The following is a 6,000-nucleotide window of genomic DNA, read 5'->3' as shown; positions in this document are numbered from 1 at the left end:
GTAACATCAGCCAAGCTGGGGCCACCGGAGCTCAGAGGAAGAAGAGAGACTTACGGAGTTCATGAAGACAGGAGAAACCCGATGAGAGAAAGAAAAAACTGCTCTGAGCGTTTCGGGCCACGGCCACTTTAAAGCTTGAGCTGCTGAGTGCATGGAGCAGGAGCCAGCAGAAGCTGCAGTTGTGCCCTTCAGATGGAGTTACTTGGAGGTGGCAGGGGAGAAGAGGGCCTTGTGGCCCCCAGGACAGCAAGACCACTAATAGGGTTCTCATGGACCCAAATAGAAGTGAGGAACCAGAATAGCCATTCAGAGGCTGGTGGGTCATTGCAAGGGACCAGCACAGGGCCCACCCCATGGGAAATATTTGCAGCATGGGCAGTGGGAAAGACAGGCCTACTGGGAGAACCCTGGGACACAGCAAGGACAGCCGATCTTCCCCCAATCCACACAGGATCACTCCAAGGAGACTGGTCAGGAATGCAGAATTGCACGGGGTGCAGTTTGCTGATAAAACTCAGACCCAGATCATTGTTTCTACACAACCCAGGTGCACTGGGTCCCTGGAGAGGAGGAAGTATCTATAAGGTGAGCTTCACAAAAAGCCTTTCCTAGGGAAACAGCAGCAAAGCAGCAATTTAGCTCAACCACACAGCTCAAGTACTGGTTCCCACAGGAAGTTCCCCTATTTTAGAAGTAAGCAAGGGACAAAAAATTAGTTCTGGCCCAGGCATACCACCAGTGCCTTGGGGCACGCCAGAGAACACGAGGCTTGGAGCCAGGGACTGGACCACACTCCCATATCCAGGCATACTGTCTGTTTCAGTCCGTTTTGTGTTGCTGTTACAGAATTACCTGAGACTGGATAATTTATAAAGAAGAGAGTTTTATTTGGCTTACGATTCTGGGACAGCTGCATCTGGCATGGGCTTCAGGCTGCTTCTACTCATGATGGAAAGTGGCAGGCAACCAGTGGGTACTAGCAGATCACATGGCGACAGGAAGCAAAAGAGAGGAAGCGAGAGAGAGAGAGAGAGAGAGAGAGAGAGAGAGAGAAGGTGCCAGGGTCTTTTTAAGCAATGAGCTCTCACGGGAACTAATAGAGCAAGAACTCACTCATTAATCCCCCCTCCCCCAGGGAGAGCATTAATCCATTCATGAGGGATCCGCCCCCATGACTCAATCAGTTTCTAACACTGCCACATTGGAGATCAAATTTCCACATGAGTTTTGGAGGGGACAACACATCCAAACTCCATCACCGCCAGTGCCTCAGGGCTTGCCCAAGGGGCCAGGGCATAGAGCCAGGGAATGGACTCCCCTCCCACAACCAGGCACACCACACCAGCAGCTCAGGGCCCACCCCGGGACCCAAGTCTTGGAGAAGTGGGTCAGACCCCCCTCCCACAACCAGGCACCATGCCAGCACCAAGGAGCATTCCAAAAACATCACCTCCATGTGGGTGGCCCACCATAGCCACCACAATTACCATGGCTACCATGAAACGGCCTAGATGCCACAACCACCATGCAGATTGTCCTCCAGCTGCTGGAGTGCATTGACACAGGGGGAGTCACCAGTAGAGATAAAGAAAAGAGGAGGATGTCTCTTTCCACATAGCCCATTTCAGTGTGACAGAAGAAGCATCTGCTCTATGATTTTATTGGGGGACCTGATCACACCTCTCAGTATTGGACAGATCATCTAGGCAACAAATCAACAGAGTAATCATTACTCTTCCAGAAAGAGAGAAGAAATCTAGGGTAATTAGAGTGGGGAGTGGGGAGGGAGGGGGGATGGGGAGAGATTGGACAAGAGGCATAAAGAATAATTATGATTTTTAACAATATATATGCTATAATATTAATTTGATCAACATATCTCAATGTTGAACTCCCAAAATATGTGTAATCAATTTTGATTCAATAAAAATTAAATATATATATAAATCTTTCTTATTACCAGATAATTTAAAATACAATTTTAATAGTCAGTTCTCTACTTCGACATACATGAAAAAATTTATATATATATATATATATATAATTCAACATAGTAAGCAAGATATTTGTCTACATATCTTGTCTACATAATTATTTCCTCCTTCTAGCTGCAATGAATATTCATTCTTTCTCAGTCTACTCATAATATAGTAATGGTACACATTCTTAATGGGCCATTCATCTTTGCATTGTGCAATGTCAATTTAAAATGCAAATACAAGAAAATTTAATGCATATGCAGTATCACCATTACACAACTTGTGTTTCGTAGTTTGCATATGCACCTGTATTTTGTTCTTTCCAGAACTGTAGAAATATTACACAAAACTAATGCAACTGTTTTTATTTCATTTCTTGATACACACACATCCTATCAACACTCTACCTTTGGCTCAGTGATGAGTAAGGAAGGACTGAAAGGAAAAGAAAACTATGGTTATATTTACTTTCCCTTTCCTTCTATGTCATCAATTTCAGTAAAAAAGTGTTTGATTTATATAAGACAGCAAGAAAGGAACAATAAAATAAGGTCTGGGTCATACATGTTTCTTAGAATATTATTGTCTTTTTTTCTGTGTTAGAAGCAAGTTCTGTGTTAGAAGCAAATCATGGCTTCTCAGTGCTGTCAAGATTTCTGCTCACTCACTGGTAGACATAATGGGCTTAACTTGGACCTGCTTTGAGTCTTGTTGAGCTCCCACACATTATTGTTTCACTGGAATTCTGTACTTACAGGGCATCAAAAATGAAGAATGGGTGTAGGGGACAAGATACAGCAGACATGCCTATTGCAACTATCTCTACTGCTCACATGCATGGTCCACTGTCCCATTGGACTTTACCTACAAAACATATGTTCAGAATAAAATCATTAAGAATTTTAAGATGGTGACAGTAGATAATTAAATCAGTATAGGGACCTTCTGAGCAGGGACTCATGTGCAACTATGTAGGTCACAAGTCCATGAGCTGGCCCTTCCTGCATCATAAACCCAAATCTCTCTTAGTATGTATAAATTATAAACAGTCCGATGTATTCAATGTCCATATGGATGTACTAGAGGGACTTTGTTTAACATGACTCAAGTCTTCTCACCTTTACCAAACTGTTTTTCCGCCTGTATTCTACAGCTTAGTGAAGAACACTACCTCACTTCAGTTGTTCAAGCTAAAAATCTGGACCCAGTCAAATGATCTTTTGGCTCCTTCTTCCTTTCTTATCTGAGTAACAGAAAAACACCTTGACACGATTCCTTCATCCAGTGAATCTCTTCTCCAGTCTATTTTTTATACTGGACCAGTTATTTTTCTAGTTATAGTATCATGCCAGTTTTCTGCTTAAATTAAGACTCTACAATGCCACTTTGTTGTTTTAAGGAAAATATCCAAACTTCATGTAGCTTCCAAGTTCATTTTACTTTCTGAAGACTTTTTCAATCTCATTTCTTGCTCCTGTTTCTCACTCACTTTTTAAGCTGTAATTTTTGTTTCTAGAAAGTGTTATTTTTCTCTCGCATTTTTCTTCTGTTCTTTCATCTCCAGACCTTCCTCTATCCTTTCATTATTCCTTTTCCTCTTCCTTTTTGTAGGCATGTACTAAATAAGAGCTTTTCTGTTTTACTTAAATGTATTTCACTCACCCCCTTTACTCCTGACTCCTCTATTCCTCCCTCAAATCTTGTATGTATCGGTCTGTCTGCTTTTCAAAGACACTGTCTTTTAACCTCCAGATCTGGTACCCTGCCACAGCTCATCCCACTTATCTCATTTCACCATGTTATGTTTGTTTGTTTTTTAATTTTTATTGAATCGTAATTGAGTATACATATTTTGGGGGTTCAATGTTGACATATGTTGATCAAATCAATATTACTAGTATATACATTGTTACAAATTGTACTTATTGTTTATGCCCCTGTCGAATCTTTCCCTATCCCCCACTCCCTCCCTGCTCCCACCTCTGATAACCCTAGATTTCTTCTCTCCTTCTGAAAGAGTAATCGTTACTCTGTCGATTTGTTGCCTAGATGATCTGTTCAGTGCTGAGAGGTGTGTTTGGGTCCCCCATTATTATCGTAGAGCAGATGCTTCTTCTGTCACTCTGGAATGGGCTTTGTGGAGAGAGACATCCTCTTTTTTTCCTTGGTCTCTGTTGATGACTCTTCTTGTGTCAATGTACGCCAGTGGCTGGTGGACCACCTTCATGGTGGTTGTAACGTCTAGCCACTTTTGCAGCAGCTGTGGTAATTACAGTGGCTATGGTGGGCCACCCACATGGAGGTGATCTTTTTGGTATGTTCCTTGGCACTGGCAGTGTGCCTGGTTGTGGGTGGGGGATCCAGTTCCAGGCACCATTCCTTCAGTCCCTGGGAAGGCCCTTAGTCACTAGTGGTATGCCTGAGCTGGAACTAATGTTTTGTCCTTTACTTACTTCTAAAATGAGGGAACTTCCTGTGGGGACCAGTAATTTAGCTCTGTGGTTGAACTAAATTGCTGCTTTTCTGCTGTTTCCCTAGGGAAGGTTTTGCTTGCATCTTAGGATTTAATGGTTGACCTTATAGGTACGTCCAACTCTCCAGAGACTCGGTGCACCAGGGTTGTGTAGAAACTCTGAACTGGGCCTGAGTCTTTTCATCAAACTGCACCCCATGCAATTCTATATTCCTGATCAGTCTCTTCTGAGTGGTCCTGTGCTGATTGGGGGGCAGATCAGCTGTACTTGCTGTGTCCTAGTGTTCTCCTGGTGGGCCCGTCTCCCCCACTGCCCATGCTACAAACACTTATCATGGGACGGGCTGTGCATCATTCCCTTGCGATGATTCACCAGCCTCTAAATGGCTCCTTTTTTTCAGCTATTGTGGTTCCTCACTCCTGTGTGGGTCCACAGGAACCCTATTAGTGGTCTTGCTGTCCTGGGGACCACCAAGCCCCTCTTCTGCCTGCCACCTCCAAGCAACTTCATTCAAAGGGCACAGATGTGGCTTCTGCCGGCTTCTGCTCCCTGCACTCAGCATCTCCAGCCTTAAAGTGGCCATGGCCTGAAATGCTCCAAGCAGTTTTTTCTTTCTCTTGTTGTGGCCTCTCCCACCTTCATGAAGTCTGTATGCCTCTCCTCCTCTTCCCCTGAGCTCTAGAGGCCCCAGCTTGGCTGTTGTTGCTTTTTTATAGTTGTAAATTTGTTGATTTGTGTGAGAGAGTGACACTGGGGACCATCTATTCTGCCATCTTGACTGGGACTCCCACACCGTGTTTTATATTGTACTGCACTTCTCTTTTTGTCTGGAAGCCCAAGATTATGTTTTCTTCTGAAGGAGATGCTTGGCCTATCGTGTACAATATTGCTTTTCCAGCACATGTTGTAAGTCTTCAATAACATTTTATTAATAAATGACTGAATTATGTGCACTTACTCTTTTAATTGAATATCTGGAGATGATGCTTCAAAATATAATAATTTAAAACTGGAAGGCATTGTACTAATTTATGTACCAGTAGGTCTGTCTTTTCTCCTGTCTAATATATGGGCTTTTTAACAAGTTCTTGTTATTCAAAATATTTTGGTTGTGTTTCTGAACATATTTGTAGTTCATATATGAACTCTCAGAAAACTGTTTTCAAGATAAATTAATTCTTATTATGCTAATGTTATTAATCAAGTATGCTTGGTGTGTTACCTTACAAAGTAAGATATCTCTTTAGACTACAAATACAGTATTCCTTCTTTGAGAAGACACAAAATAATATTTTCAAAAATTGCAATAATAATTTACTTCTACATATTGCACTGTAAAACAATGTACACATTCACAAAGGAAAAAGTTCATAAATTTTTCCAAGTTGTACAATGCAAAAATTGGCAGGCAACTTTGATAGCAGCATAACAAAAACTTTAAGCCAAAATTTCTATACCTTTGTAAAATGGAAGTTCTGTAAGAGTTCCAAGTTTGATTTCTATTGAAGTCTGCCATTTTTTTAAAATACAGATTCCAATTTAATCAT

The sequence above is a fragment of the Cynocephalus volans genome, chromosome 14 (genome assembly GCF_027409185.1).
Source record: "Cynocephalus volans isolate mCynVol1 chromosome 14, mCynVol1.pri, whole genome shotgun sequence".
NCBI lineage: Eukaryota > Metazoa > Chordata > Mammalia > Dermoptera > Cynocephalidae > Cynocephalus > Cynocephalus volans.
The sequence above is the reverse complement of the archived record's forward strand: the minus strand, read 5'-3'. Positions refer to the sequence as shown.